Source organism: Borostomias antarcticus (assembly GCF_949987555.1).
Source record: "Borostomias antarcticus genome assembly, chromosome: 1".
In the NCBI taxonomy this organism is placed as follows: Eukaryota; Metazoa; Chordata; class Actinopteri; order Stomiiformes; family Stomiidae; genus Borostomias; species Borostomias antarcticus.
In genome coordinates, this window is record NC_140234.1 from 50,113,390 (window position 1) to 50,125,716 (window position 12,327).

Consider the following 12,327-nt stretch of genomic DNA (forward strand, 5'->3'; position numbering starts at 1 on the left):
ACCAAAGTCGAAGGAACAACATCATAATTGATGGAATAGCCTCGATCATGCAGATGAATCAAGGACTGAGACAGAAAAAAGGTGCGTGAGCTGTTAACCACCACGCTGAAAATGGAGGCTGACTCAGTCCAGATCAAACGGGCCCACAGAAAAGGAAAATTCAGACGAGAAGCTGATACATGCTCTCTGAAAAAAACCCTGGGAGACTTCTATGAATACGTTACATGTTCTACCAGACTTAACAAAACGATAGACCTATGTTATGGCAACGTGAAGGATGCATATAAGTCCATCCCACTCCCGCCCTTGGGCTCGTCTGACCATAATTGTATTCAGCTTATCCCTGTATATCGCACAGTACTGAAGCGAGGTAAAGTACAGAACTTTTGTGTGAAAGACTGGAACGAGAATGCCTGCCTCACTCTGTAGGGTTGCCTTGAGGCTACGGACTGGGATATGTTCAAGGAATCTTCAGAGGACATTGATGACCTGACTGATGTAGTGAGCAGTTGGGTCCTACGTATACTGTGAAAACTGTTAAAGCCTATCCTAATAATAAGCCATGGGTTTCCAAGTCACTTAAAAGGCTTTTGTACAGTATAGAAAGAATAAAGCCTTCAAGGAAGGTAATAGTTTAGAGATGTGTTACTTGCAAAAGGAAATCAAGAAGGAAATCAGGTCCTGCAAAAAGAACTACAACGAAAAAGTTGAGTCTCAGCTCCAAATGAACAACCTAGGCTCCGCCTGGGATAGTATGAAGATGATGACAAGGATCAAAGAGTGTGGTAGGAAAAAAGTTCAACTCAATGGATATAAATCTGACAGAGCTTGCACATGGTTTTAACGATTTTTATGTTAGATTTGATACACATGATTTTAGTAGCAAACACGCTGAGATCAAGAAGAGTCTCCTGTTGAGTCCTCCTACTGATCCATTCTTTGATGTGCAGAATTAGGGTTGCTAAATTCCGGGAATATTCAATGTTGGAAACTTTCCATCGGAATTTATGGGAATTAACTGGGAATTTTGGGGTTATTTATACCAACTGTATTTACCATGTCATAAACATACATAAATATAAACATTTTGCTTTGTAGCAGACATGCAGGCAAACATTTCTAATTTAAAAGATTTTTGTTTTGCTTAATCTATTTGTGAGTAGAACTTTAATGGATTCTGCAGCCCTCATAGTGTGCAGGATGCTAGGAATTAGCTGTGCATGTGATGGAAGAATGCACTGCACATGACATGGAGGAAAGGCACAAAACAGGGTTGAAATTCATCATTCATCATTTTAAATGAGGTTGTTTTAACCAAGATCATGCTGCAAGATCTAGATCTAAATTTACCGGACATTTTCCACCCCTTTGCAACCCTATGCAGGATGTAATCAGGTGTTTCAAAGGGAGTAAACCCAAGAAAAGCTCCGGCCCCGATAGAATTGGTGGTCGCATGCTAAAAGCCTGTGCTGAGCAGCTAGCCCCCAATTTTATCTACATTTTTAATTTGTCCCTTGCCCAGCAGAAGGTGCCATCTTTATGGAAACAGTCAATTGTGGTGTCCGTTGTCAAGACAACCAGACCTAACTCTCTGAACGATTTCCGGCCTGTCGCCCTAACCTCGCTGGTTATGAAACAATTTGAAAGGCTAGTTAAAACAGAGCTCATAGCAAAAACTGAAAGCCTGTTAGACCCTTTTCAATTTGCATACAGAGCCAACAGGCGTGCAGGACGCAACTGCTGCCTTGCTCAACCTTCTCTTTAAGCACTTAGAAGGTAATAAGAACCATGCTAGGCTGCTCTTCATTGATTTTTCATCAGCGTTCAATATGATCCAGCCGCATGTCCTGGTTGAAAAATGTGTTCATTTATTTGGTTTAAATGCATGTCTTGTGGGATGGATCCTTGACTTTCTTACAAATAGATCACAACAGGTGAGAGTCATTGACACACTGTCTAGCCTTCTAATGTCCTCCACAGGCTCACCTCAGGGCTGTGTTCTATCTGCTTTTCTTTACATCGTATACACAAATGATTGTTTTAGCCGTCATGCCAACAGATTCATCGTCAAGTATGCTGATGATTCCGTCATCGTCAGCTTGCTTGGCGATGATGAAGTTGCTCATGGCCAAGTTCTTGATGACTTCCTGTCCTGGTGCAATGAAGCCTTTCAACTCAATGTTTCTAAGACAAAGGAGATCTGCATCGACTACAGACGTCCATCTCCTATTCCTGAGTGTAGTGTTGTCCTCGGTCAGCCAGTTCATCTGGTGACTAATTACAAATATCTTGGTACCATAATTGACAGCAAACGGAAGTTTGATCTAAGCTGTGAAATGCTATGTAAGAAAGGTCAGCAATGCCTATACTGTCTAAGGAAGCTGGCCAGATTTCAGGTCGATAGGACTTTGATGAAATTGTACTACTGCGCTTTTATTGAATCTATTATTTCCTTTTCTATTATTTGTTGGTACAGTAACCTCTGTGTCAAGAATAAGAATTCCCTTGGGAGGATAGTAGAGGTGGCTTCAAGAATAGCCGGAGCAAAGTTTAATGGCCTTGATCAGATTTTTGAACTGCAGGTGCTCAAGAAAGCCAATTCCATTTGCATGGACACTTTTCATCCTCTCAGCTCTGTGTACAAACTGCTTCCATCCAGCTCTCGCTTTCTGGCCCCCGTGACGAAAAAAATAGATATAAGTACTCCTTCGTGCCTGTCTCCATCAGAGCTTTGAATGCTGCTGAGAGGAAGAGGGAATAGCACCCTGTCTATCTATCTACACTGTACATCAAGCACTTATTTATTCTTGCTGGCCAGCCTCTATTCCTTTTATTTATGAGTTAATGGTTGAGTTTGTTACCTGTCACGGTAAATGATATTCACTCTCATTGTCAATCTGTTCCTTTTATGCTGTTTTTAACTGTGATTATGTATGATTTCCGTGTGCTGTAAACAAAATCGCCCTATGGGGACAACAAATAAAGTGAACTTGAACTTGAACCTTAAATCACTACAGTGTGGAATTCCACAGGGGAGCTGTCTAGGCCCTCTACAATACAGCACATTTACAAACGATCTGCCATGTGTATTAAAAATGCATCTATGGTCATGTATGCTGATGATACCACCATGTATGCATCAGCAGACAAGACGGTGGCACTTAACATCCTTCAAAGTGAGTTGATGCTGGTATCTGATTGGGTTTCTCAAAGGAGGCTGAAGTTGAAGTCTCAAAAATTAAGACTCTAAAATTGCATGCTTTAAGAACAGACCAGAAGCTAAGGCTATCCTTACAAGGAACAGTTATAGAACAGGTTAGAGAGTCTAAATTATTGGGTGTCAGCTTGATGAAACACTTTCATGGTCAACTCATATTAATTATCTGGTTTCCAAAATGAGCAGAGGCATTTCAGTCATCATAAGGTGTGCCTACTTCTTAACAGAAAAGACAATGGTACAAGTAATACAATCCCTTGTATTATTCCACCTGGATTACTGTCCAGCAGTCTGGTCCAGTGCCTCAAAACAAGAGCTTAACAAGATCCAACTCACTCAGAACAGAGCTGCCCGCCTGGCCCTTCACTGGCTGTGTTTACATGGACAGTTTAATTCCCTTTTCATTCGGAATGAAAGCCCAATCCTATTAAAAGTGATCATGTAAACACCTAAATCGGAATGAAAATGGCCAATACGATTGAAAATCTAATCCGATGTAAGGGGCTGGTGTGGTCCGATTCTCAATCCGATTGAAAGAATTTTTCGTACATGTATACCCTTAATCGTATTAAAATTAATTCCGGTCTTTCTGCGAAAACTCGTTTCCTTGCCCTTCTGGCGCGATTACGTAGCCTACATGGCAGCCTCAAAGAGCAAGAGATGGTCCCGAGCGGAAACCTTATTTCTATTATCTACTTTAGAAGATTTAAAAAATAATGACACGAGTGGATGGTCGAAAATATAGGCCTAAGAACACGGAGATTTATCAAAGGGTTGCTGAACAAATTAAAGAAGATGGGTTAGACGACAGAGACGCCAAACAAGTTCACAACCGCTGGAAAACCCTTAAACAAGAGTACAACATGAATGAATACAAACATATTCGTAAACACGTAGATGTCCGATCAGAAGCCTTCCCAGCCTCAAATCTTACGCCGACCCGAATAAATGCTTTTAAAAGTGTGTAAACCCTCATCCGGAATGACTATTTCCCATGTAAACTCGCAGTAAAAAACTTTCATTCAGAATGAAAAGCCATCATGTAACCGCAGCCACTGTTCAATGAGGGACAGTATGGAAGGGATGCATACCAGGCTGTTGTCCAGGAATTTACATCCAAACACCTTAAGCCTTTGTCTTTGTAATTTATCACCTCCCCCCAAGTCCCCTGCAAAACCCCAGTTTCAGTCTAATGTAAAACACCAACTCTCCCCCCTTTTTGTAATTGTAAACACACTCTGCATAGCTCTGCCTCGCTCTTTTGTCCAAGTCAGAAAGGCCACACCTTGTCCTTCCTGCCCTGATTCAGACCTTTTGTTTTCTTTGTTTTCTCATGTCACATGTCTTTACTCTTGGCCACGCCTGCCATTCATGTACAATGCAGTAGCCAATCACATCCTGGAAACACTGTACCTTTGTTTGGACTGTACATAAGCCACAGCCAGAAGTGACTGACTTCACTTCTCTGACTTAACCACCCTTGCTGTGTTTTGCAGGAAGTCCTTGCGCAAGTATTGTGTTTCACAATAAATCAGACTTAACCTTTTGAACGAATCTTGGTAAATCCTTTAAAATCCACTACAGTTTGGCGACGGGGATGATCTGGGAGGACTACCTGCGTGTTGCCGGGATTCCAGTGGATGAACTGATCGGCAGACGTGTCGGTCCATATGGGCTTGGAAAATCAATTTTCTCTCTTGCGCTAGAGCGCCAGCCGAGATTATTTCCTCAGTTCTTCCACTGGATTCTTGAAGCGCACAGGTACGTTTAAACGAACCCTCTTGTGGTTCTGAGTTGTATTTGCCTTGATTTGGTTCAGCTTGTTGGTCTGGATTGTTTGAAAACGGAAAACCCCAGCGTGGGTATTTAGTAAGTAACTATCTAAGGAGATGTGAACAGCAATAGATTTTATATCGTATTGTCTTTTGACTTCGTCCTTGTTTCGTTACGAGGGTATCAGCTGTTCAAGTGAGAGTTTGGCACAGAACAGGTTTCCTTTTGGCCGGTCGCGGAGAGTTTTAACCGCGAGCACGTTGAGAGAGTTTTGCTCAATGGAGATGTAGCTACAGGGCGGAATTGAGAGTTTTGCAATCCGCGTTTTCTGGTAGAGATTTTGACCAGAGGGGCTGTACATATTTGGTAGGATCTAGACATCATGGTTTAGCCTGGACCAAATTGCTAGTGCAGCCGAGAGTGTTTGTTGTAAACGTGGGCTTTGTTTCATGTTTGTGTGTTAAGTCGTATATTAGTCGGTTTTGGTCGTCGTTTGGTCATCCTTTGTTTGCGTTCCCGTGTGTCTGCTACGTTCTCTCTTGCATGTGCACGGGGGGGGTTGGTCGTCTTATGTGTTCACTGTTTGAGCCTCGGCTCTTGATTATTGTTTGTTATGCGCGCCATGGATCCAGGTAAAGTATTGTTTTGTACCCTTTTTAGACTGTTAAAATTCTGCTAGATTCCCAGTAGGCTAGCTAGCTGGTTGCCTAGGAGATAAGGAAAACTCCGCTATCGCGGTGTTCCGCCATTGAGCCAGAAGAGAACAAAGCACTTCGCTGACTGAGTGAGTACTAAGCGAATTTAATGTCTTAATGTGTGTTTCTTTCGAAATTGTATTTTTTCCCGCCGTGAGTTAACCACAAGGGTTCCTTTCGTTGCTGTTTTGGGGTTTTTAGGCTGCGTCGTGTTATTTGGGATTTGTTTCTTTAAATTTCCCCGCGCTGCCAAAGACAACTTCCGGGTCATACATGCAACATTTTGGGAGCACCACTAGGTGTCCCTGTAACCCCGGCTAATAACAATATGCTAGAGGAGGTAACAGGATTCTACTGCTAAACGTGTCTAGCCTGAGGAGATTGTTGCGCTCAAGCATTATTCTGCGAGCGTTTGTTGGCAGATTTTCGTTATGTGCTAAAGCATTTTCGATTTCTTACATCCACATCTGACATTTTAGTGTTAAATTATAAGATTCGGGCTCAGCTAGAGGGTTAAGGGAAAAGCCTGTTAATTCTCTAGACTGGTCTGTTTTTGAGATTTGGGAGAGTAGCACGAGAGAGTTTTTTTTTTAGGTCAGGAAGGAAAGATAAGGAGATTCAGCAAACAGTCTCTCCACCATTTCCCCAGCAGAATAACTCTGATTTAAAATTAGATTCCCCCCTCGACTTGTTGCGCCATTAGCCACGCCCCTTCTTTCTACGAGGTATTTGTCCGAACAGGTTAGGGAGGGGGAGTGGGCACCCCTGGACCTAGCCTGTAACAGACGGGGGCGGGGCCGCAAGGTCCCAAAGGGCACGTTAAATTGACATATAGTGCTGGGGAGGTGACTGAAGGCCCCCGTGTCTGAGGAAGTATGAATTAACATACTGCTCTGGTACCGTCTAGTCAGCACTGTGTCGCCGTTAAGGGGTTGGCACTGTGTGGTACGTGGACGACAGTCCACACCTAAGCAGAGGGGCGTTAGAGACGACCTCTGTGAATAGGCAAGGCTGGTGAAAACGGTCAAAGTTCTAATATTCATAGCACAAGTGGAATTAGGATCAGACCGTCGGTTCTGAGCTGGGTGACTAACAATCACTACGGTGTCCGGGATCGCTATCGACTGGGTCACCGGCCGGTCGGGTCGCATAGGGCAGTAAGACCTGAGATGGCCGCCGCGCTCGGCTCAATGTACAGTCAGGCCACTACAAGCCAAAAGCGAATGCGTCAGTAGGCGAGTAGTGCTTCTGTGATCGGTGGGCTTTGAAAAGAAGACACCGGGAAGCAGAAGGCTGAGCTCTCATTCCAGGGGAGCCTGGCTTGGGGCCTCGGACGGAACGGGGTCTAGCCTGGGATTGCGCCCTGGATGGGAGGTCCGAAAGACTCAAGCGCCGGAAGGAAGAGCCTCCGATTTTGAAGTCGAGCGCCACCTGCTGGACTTCCCTTGAACAACCCATAAGGGTGATTTTAAACTAGCCAAGATAGAGAGTTTTTAATGGATAAGAGTTAAATAAACAGGATAAAATAGATGTAGAGCGAACTCAAAAGTCTGACAGGGTTGAATAGGTGTTTGATTCAGGAGTTTTGTTTCAATAGTCAATGAATGGCCATAAGCTGTTCGTTTTATGCATTTCTACTGTATGAATTTTCATTCATATAATGATAATGTGTTTTGAGGAGTTGGCTCTAGGCCTTCTCCTCTGCTATTGAACCCAGTCTGTGTTTTGAGTCTTAATTTTCAGGTGCTATGGACCCTGGGCGGCAGGTCTTTGAGGAGCCTGGATCATGCCTTCCTGGGGACATTGGAACCTGCTGTTGACAACTGTCGTTCCGGGAGTGATGGGTGAATGCCGAACCAGGAGACGGGCACAGGACACCGGAGGTGGAGATGGAGGTTACTGGCCTGTTTCCCTACAGATGGGCGATCTGGGGTTCGTGAGATGCAGACCAACGCCATGTCACCTACTCACTGTGAGCGACAGATAAGTATGAAACGGAGAAGAGACCATTTTGTCCGAAGCAGTGCCCAAATACTCTGTCCTCAAATGCAGAAGAGGGAGGGTTTTAGATATACAAATTTTAGCTATACAAATGAAGCTTTGATGGAGTTTTTTTGATTAGTTAATTGTAAATGAAGCCAATTCATTTTAGTGTCATTTTCTTTGCCTCATCTCTATTTTTATCCTGACTTCAGGAAATTTTTGCTTTCACCCTTAGGGGGTGTTGTTTTGTTGGGACGAGAATATGGTTATTTTATTTTCATAAAATCGTGAGAGAAATGCTAGAGCCAAACCCAATTGCCTTGATCATGACTGGGGACTGGGCGTGTTGAAGTCATTCTAACGCTGCCCCTGATGTCACTGTAGGCTACTGCAGACTGGCTCTAAATGACACTTGAACAGTCACCCTGTTTAAGTTTTCCTGACAGAATAACAACATTTTTTCCCCAAAGCAGGAGCTTGCGCTTAACCATGTTTCTGAGTATCTCCTACAGACTGTTGAATAACCGTTCCTGACCAAAGAAGGGAACAGGGAGACCAGACCAGAGGACTCTCTTTTGCTCTGTTTTGTCTCTGTTTGTCTCTCTCATCTGTGGATCCACAGACGGAGCACTTCATCAGCCTGTGCTGGAGGCGGGAGCGCCGAGGTGAGCCCTCCAGCAGCACGACCCGGGCCGGCCCTACGTGGAGCAGTACAGGGATGGACCGGGTTCAGTTCAAGAGCCTACATTTCTGACCTACAAGCATCTGCTCCACCTGCGGAGAAAAAGAAATGAAGGACTAAGTGCACATTTCCACCACCAAACTAACCTGTATCTAGGGCCTAATGACAAACCTGTACTACCTCGTTCATGTTTTCATTATGCTTTCAAACTAGCCCACGGGCCAGATCATGTTTCAAAAACAGGGGTGGCGGAGGATGTTAACAGATGTCTCCAACAGAGTGAGGACCGCCATTTCCTGAGGCTAAGGAGGGGTTCCTGCATCACATCTCTCCTGGGGGTTGGGTCCTGATCCGCGACCTGGGGCCGTCCCCACGCAGACGGCCGCCAGAGTAGCTGAGAGAACTTCGACGCCGTTGCGTCCCAAACCAAGGAGCAGATGAGCAGCCTGAGAACAGGCCAGAAAACATGGAAGAGAAGAGATGTAGCGGGGTGAACCTACCCGTCAAAGAGATGTAGCGGGGTGAACCTACCCGTCAAAGATGGAACAATCAGGACCATGGCATTCTGGCCTGTGTGGAATAGCTGTCAAAAGTAGCAGAGGACGGTCCACCAGGGGATCGCAAACACCAGGAGATCAGAATGCAGCTGAACCAGAGGGCTCAGAGGCCAAAACCATGGGCCATCACACTGTCCTCTCCTCTGACGAGGAATCGGAGGAAAAATGACCTTGCTGGTCACCTCCTCACAAGATGCACACACGCACACACACCTGCACACACTAACATTGAACATAACTGATTCAATCAACGCGACATTGAAGTTGCGATCTAGAAGAGAAGACGCCTTGCATTCCCCAAATGACATTCTATTGCCCAAAAGAGAAGTGTCACCTAAATGACTGTTGGGATACACTGTGAACAAGAGTGACCTTGACAGACAGTCACCGCCACACTCTCCTCTCCTCTGATGAGCAATCGGACTGCACCTCTGATCGCACACACTGGAACCTACATTAAACATTCAGAGACGCACACATGGAATCTATGTTCCATAGGACATCACATGCGATTATTCACAAGAGTGAATGAACTTTGAAATAATCTGGAAAATATCATATTTGTTTACAAGAGTTGCAATTGTTGAAACATGAGTTGATAAATAAGTTTGGGTTTTTCCTCTAAATTGACCAAGAGGTTTTTTGCCCCTCTTACACTGGTAACCATTTTATCTTTTTTTTGCCTTGTTAAATCAAGTTTGTTTTTTGGTGAATGGTTGTCCACTCTTAGACTATAAATAGTATATAATCATGTCATTTTTTTTTATCTTGTTTCCTGTCAAATTTCTGAAGCAAGGGGTTTTGGTGTGTGATTTTGCACGTTGAGAGAAAATAATTAAAAAAAAAAAAAAAAGAGATTTTTTTTTTTTTTCTCCACCTAGTGGAGAGATTATTTCCTTTCCACATGTATAGCATAGCTGACTGTTTACACTGTGTTTGGATTTTATTTTTGTGTGCCTGTTCAGGCACAAATGAGGGATTGTCCAGGAATTTACATCCAAACACCTTAAGCCTTTGTCTTTGTAATTTATCACCTCCCCCCAAGTCCCCTGCAAAACCCCAGTTTCAGTCTAATGTAAAACACCAACTCTCCCCCCTTTTTGTAATTGTAAACACACTCTGCATAGCTCTGCCTCGCTCTTTTGTCCAAGTCAGAAAGGCCACACCTTGTCCTTCCTGCCCTGATTCAGACCTTTTGTTTTCTTTGTTTTCTCATGTCACATGTCTTTACTCTTGGCCACGCCTGCCATTCATGTACAATGCAGTAGCCAATCACATCCTGGAAACACTGTACCTTTGTTTGGACTGTACATAAGCCACAGCCAGAAGTGACTGACTTCACTTCTCTGACTTAACCACCCTTGCTGTGTTTTGCAGGAAGTCCTTGCGCAAGTATTGTGTTTCACAATAAATCAGACTTAACCTTTTGAACGAATCTTGGTAAATCCTTTAAAATCCACTACACTGTCACGGATGAGGGTGCAATGAGGGACAGTGTGGAAGGGATGCATACCAGGCTGTCATGGATGAGGGTGGAAGACAGACTGGCTTGTAGTATCATCCTGTTTTTAAGAAACATCTGTACCTTGAGAGAGCCTATCTGTTTATATTCACAGTTATCAAGAGCTAATGATCAACACTATTATAATACCAGACATGCAGCTATGAAATGCTTAACACTTCCATTACCTAAATCTAATGCAGTAAAGAAAGCTGTAATGTATAGAGCTATGTCAAACTGGAACAAAATGCCATTACATCTAACGCAGATTACCAGTAAAATGGTTTTCAAAAAGAAATTGAGATCAGCGATTATACAGAAAGAAATCACTTTATGATATGATGTGGGTTGGGTAGGGGTGTGATGTGGGTGGGTAGGGGTGTGATGTGGGTTGGGTAGGGGTGTGATGTGGGTGGGTAGGGGTGTGATGTGGGTGTGTAGGGGTGTGATGTGGGTTGGGTAGGGGTGTGATGTGGGTGGGTAGGGGTGTGATGTGGGTGGGTAGGGGTGTGATGTGGGTGGGTAGGGGTGTGATGTGGGTGTGTAGGGGTTAGGGCTGCTCGATTATGGCAAAAATCATAATCACGATTATTTTGATTGATATTGAGATCACGATTATTTAACACGATTATTCATAGAATTATTTTTTTTTAATCAAAAGTTGTAAAAAATTTCTTAAATCAAATTATACATTGACTTTGATAACAATTAATTTATTAAATGTTGACACTGTCTTTTCTTTTCAACAATGTTCTTTGGATTAGATACATTTCTCCCATGGGAGACAAATAGTGGACCTTGATAAATAAATAAATAAATAAATAAAAGTGCCAAAACTGATAAATAAAGAAAAAAATATTATATTTTGTAGAGGACCTCAGTAAGAGTAGTCATGACTAAGGTCATGGGGATCCTAAATAAACAATAAACAATAAGCCCTTAGGGGCCCCAGGTTCAGAGCATCAACTTTATCATTAGTGGAGAAGACACCGGATGCTGTTCAGAGACAAAATTAATTTTAACACTAGAACCGCCAAAGGCGTCCATTGGACGATTGTGGGTTCATTTGCACATAACTATATATTTCAATAAAACATTGTAAGTCCGCCAGTCAATTACTTTTTCTAAAATGTTGTCCTGTTGCACCCCCTATTGTTAAATATATTCAAGATCATTAAAATAAAAAAATATTGTGTATGTTTTTTAATTTATACCTATATCGGCCGCCAGCCGTTCAATGAATGGCTATAGGGAATGCGCAGTTTTGCGCTATGTATAGCCTATTATATGCACAGTTTCACGCTATGTAGTCTATTAGAAATAAGTATTATTCATTGGGAGAGCTTGGACTCGCTGGGGACTGGTGTATAGACGCATAGAGCAGAGCCTCCTCGGACACGACTTTATCCTCCAGTTGGCTGAAGAGCTGCATGCCGAGTGGATGGTGTCCAAACAGCCACCGGCGGTGCCCCTCCCAGTGTCCACAGAAGAACACCCCAAAAAAAATACCTGCATGGTGACCAATGCACAAAGTGCACCAAAGCTGTCTGTGGAAGTTGCACTGCCAAGATGCAGAGGATGTGCGAAGTGTATTTGAGCTGCTGCCTCAACCGCGCCTAAGAGCAGAGCGCATCAACTTGTGTATAGCCTACAACTAGTAGCCCATAGCCAATAAAACGGCTTATTGTTTTATTCATATATCAACTAGATAATTAGATAATAATGAGGAGCCTAGTAGGCTATAAAAGGACTTCAAGGCTTGGGACTTTCAGGCTTGAGTTGTACAGTACAATCAAAAGACGCATAGGCCTAGCCTACCGTAAAAGCGATGTGTTCTCATACATGAACTTAGATAATTTTTAATTAGATATTATTATGTATCTACGTTTTATGCTGCATCTGTACAGTAGGTAGTAGTT

At 43.3% G+C, this 12,327-nt stretch overlaps 1 protein-coding gene across 1 annotated transcript in view; it reads right to left on the reverse strand.

The window, feature by feature from the left end:
• Window positions 1-12,327, reverse strand: part of slc36a4 (solute carrier family 36 member 4) — a gene marked incomplete at its 3' end in the record, with an annotated part of 207,266 nt that overhangs the window by 148,927 nt on the left and 46,012 nt on the right. The gene's annotated exons all lie outside the window — the stretch shown is intronic.